We start from the raw sequence: 4,137 nt of genomic DNA, 5'->3' as shown, positions 1-4,137 counted from the left end.
AATCCCCCAATAAAGAAATTTAAAAAAGAAAATCAAACAGCATTTGCATATCAAAAGATTGAACATAGTGCTAGCTAGACATAAGATAAACTCAACAGTAAACAGTGGTAAATCACCGCACATTTCTAAACTACATATATGTATAAGTTACAACAATACATTTCTTTTTATTACTGATGCTTTTTTCTCTTGCCCAGACATGCTGGAAGTAAAACAAAGGAGATAATTTAAGCTTCTGTTCTTCTCCTCTCTTTATCTGCTTCTTGCCCATCTTTTAACTTATTTTGATTTTTTTTTTTTTAAATTGTGCTAACATTGGCTTTCACTACAGAAGATGTTCCAGGAGTGCCTTTCCACATCTGGAAGAGGTGACTTTTGGTGGAAGGCTGACCTTAACTGTGAAGATACCACTGTTCTGTTCGAGGCCGCCCCTCCAGCTTTCTAGTTATCACACCTTCTCCTACCTCCTTAGAGACAATACCTTGTCAGTTATCCTATGTCTCTTTTTTAAAAATATTTATTTATTTATTTATTCCCTTTTGTTGCCCTTGTTTTATAGTTGTAGTTATTATTGTTGTTGTTATTGATGTTGTCATTGTTAGATAGGACAGAGAGGAATGGAGAGAGGAGGCAAAGACAGAGAGGGGAAGAGAAAGACACCTACAGACCTGCTTCACCGCTTGTGAAGCGACTCCCCTGCAGGTGGGAAGCCAGGGGCTGGAACCGGGATCTTTAAACCGGTCCTTGGCTTTGTGCCACTGCACTTAACCCGCTGCGCTACCGCCCAACTCCTTCCTCCTCCTGCCCCTCCTCTCCTTCTTCTTCTTTTAATATTTTAATTATTTATTCATGAGGAAGATAGGAGGAGAGAGAAAGAACCAGACATCACTCTGGTACATGTGCAGCCAGGGATTGAACTCAGGACCTCATGCTTGAAAGTCCAATGCCTCATCCACTGTGTCACTTCCTGGACCACCCTGTGTCTCTTCTTAATCTTGCCTCTCCACTGGCAGTTGTCTCTCATTTCATAAAAACTCCTGCTGTACTAAAACAAATCCCACCTTGACTCATTCCCAGCAGTTCTCAGAGTGGATCTGAGGAGAGTCACCCAGGCTGCCTGTTGAAAATGTTCTGGGCTCCACAAACATCAGTCAATGCATCTTGGTGCCCTGGAACCTGCATTCTAAAGGGCCATCTCTCCCCAGTGGTTCCAACTGACCACATAGCTGGAGAAAAACTCTTCTCTAGCAGGCTCTCAGGGGGCCCAGCAAACCTTTGATACCTGCTGGCACTCACGTGGAGTGGCTCCAACCAGGAGGTAAGCCTCTGGCCTTCCCACTACTGGTTCTAGTGACCACGTACAAAGAAAGGAAGCGCCAGGAGAGATCCTAGTATGAACCTCTCTTTATTTGGGGTATAAAACACAAGGTTTTATAGCAAACAGAACAAAGGACATTTTTCACATATGTCAGAAATTACAGGTTTCTTAAAGGTCAGCTTTAAGAAAGTGGGGAGGGGTAGGAATGACAAGAATTGATGTGATACCAAAAGGTCAGAACAATTAGTTTCCATGATGTGGGCATGTTAATTATCCAAAGGTATTAAGAAAAAACATAGTGGCTAAACCAGTAGGGAGAGATGAAAGAGAGAGACAAAGCTTGACGTAAATCATAGATATCAAAGGCAAGGAAACAGGTATGGGGGTCTCACTGCCAAGTCACTGGCAGGGGTGTATGATAGAGTGTGTTCTCCTATATGATCAAAAGGTGAACTTACAGTGAATGTGTGAACTTTGAATGACTATAGTGACTTTGAATGAACCTTCAAGCAGGCAGCCATGTGGCCTGCTAACAGGGGAAACTAAGTGTGAGAGGCTTGTAGACTTTTTGTGGGCTTGAGAGATTAACAAGGGGAAACTGAGTCATGGAAGACTTTTCCCTCATAGTTCATCCCTATACGGGAAAGGCCAAATGAACGTCTAAGTTCATTTTTTTCCCACCTGTTCTTACTCTCCTAAGCACTTCACTTGATCTAGGCCACTTTTTAAAATTCTGACTTATGTAGAGAGATACTATAGCAACATAGCTTCCACCATTGCCTTAACACCTCCCATGTGGTGCCAGGGATCGAACCTGGGGTCATATGCATTGCGGCAATGCAGGCACCCTACCCAGTGACCTATCGCTCTGGCCCTATTGTAGTTCTGTTTTTAAAAAGCCAAGATATGCAAGCAGTCCAACTGCCCAACTACAGATGAGCAGATAAAGAACAGAATACTACTCAGCTAGAAGAAAAAGTGAAAGTATACTTGTTACCACATAGGTAGAAGTGGTATGGGACTATGCTAAGAAAAGCAAATGGCCAATTACTTCACTTCTTTGTAGTATACAGAGAAGCAAAGCAAAGGAACAAAGTTAAATGAAGCAAACCCTTATAATCTGACTGCAGAAGTGAGGTATCCAAAGGTAAGAAAGTGGGGTGGGTTATACAGGTAGAGGAAGGCCAGTGGACTGTGGAGGAGGGGATCAGCACTTTAGTGGTAAAAGTGGTGAGGTAACATGTTTTGAAGAGGTATGAAACTGCACCCTTAAAACATAAACTAGGGGAGTCGGGTGGTAGCGCAGCGGGTTAAGCACAGGTGGCACCAAGCGCAAGGACAAGCGTAAGGATCCCGGTTGGAGCCCCCAGATTCCCACCTGCAGGGGAGTCGCTTCACAGGTGGTGAAGCAAGTCTGCAGGTGTCTGTCTTTCTCTCCCTCTCTCTGTCTCCCCCTCCTCTCTCCACTTCTTTCTGTCCTATGCAACAACAATAACTACAACAATAAAACAAGGGCAACAAAAGGGAATAAATAGATAAATATTAAAAAAAAAAACATAAACTAGGACCAGGCAGTGTCCCACCCCAGTGGAGCACACACATTACCATGCGCAAGGACTTGGGTTCAAGTCCCCAGTTCCCAACCTGTAGGGAGGAACTTCAAAAGCATTGAGGTAATGCTCCAGGCTTCTCTCCACATCTAGCTAGCTACCTCTCCCTTCCTTCCCATTTTCTCTGTAAAAGATGAAAACAAAAAGAAAAAAGAGGGGGAAAGTGTCCTCTGGGAGAGGTGGAGTTTTACAGGATTCAAACTCCAGTGATAGCCCTGGTGAAAAGTAAAAAGAGAGAGAGAGAGATAAAACAAAGACCATCTTGTAACCAATTCTATCTTGACTAGAAAGTAATTAAGCTGATAAAGCAAATAAATAAAGGCATAAAATACTTCTTCCCCCAAAAAGAGGACATTTAGAATCTTGCTTGGTGAACAAGTTTAGACCTGGGTCAGGATTAATACTGCATAAGTGCACTGTCTTTACATCTAGTCTAATTTGATCCACAGATAAAATAGAAAACAATAAATGACTTCTTTAGGCAACTGTTCAGCCCCTCCTCACAAATGTCCCCCCCTATCATCTTACCTGTTCTTTGAGGTGGACACAGAGAACTCCTTTGTGTCCTCTTTCAAAGATCTGGGAAACAGGCTTGGGGTAGCTGTATCTTCAAGATTAAACCATACCAACTGGATGGCATTCCCTATAAATTAATCATGGGGAGGGGGCGCAGTCAACACCTGGATTTTCCTACCCTAAGTATTCAAGATGCAGTAAACACAATAATGAATTTAAAGTTCTAGATGTTTGAGACGAGTTATACCTCATAGCACACGAAGAATAAATTTAAAATACCTACTGTTCCTCTGGCAAATACAACTCAGTGAGCAATTATTTTGACTCTTTTAGATTCAGCGACTCCCACCCTCCACCTCACATTCACTTCCATGACTCAAAGGAAAGATTTTAGACGCCCTAGACTCAGCATACTCTCCTTCACGTTCCCCACAGAACAGCCTGGCAAACTTGATAGCTGACTCACTCCCAATACAATGACCACTAACTCTCCTGCGTTAAGAAACAAACAAACAAACAAACAAACAAACAGCTGCAGCTGAACGCCCTCAAGTTCACAAGCACCCGCAGGAAACTAGCTCCCGGCTAGGATACCCGTTGCGCGAGGCCTTATGGGAGTTGTAGTTCTCACAACTCAGAGCCTATGGCTAGACATCCCCGCAGGACTCGCTTTCCCTTGGTCCTCTGCGCGAA

The sequence above is a fragment of the Erinaceus europaeus genome, chromosome 11 (genome assembly GCF_950295315.1).
Source record: "Erinaceus europaeus chromosome 11, mEriEur2.1, whole genome shotgun sequence".
NCBI lineage: Eukaryota > Metazoa > Chordata > Mammalia > Eulipotyphla > Erinaceidae > Erinaceus > Erinaceus europaeus.
The sequence above is the reverse complement of the archived record's forward strand: the minus strand, read 5'-3'. Positions refer to the sequence as shown.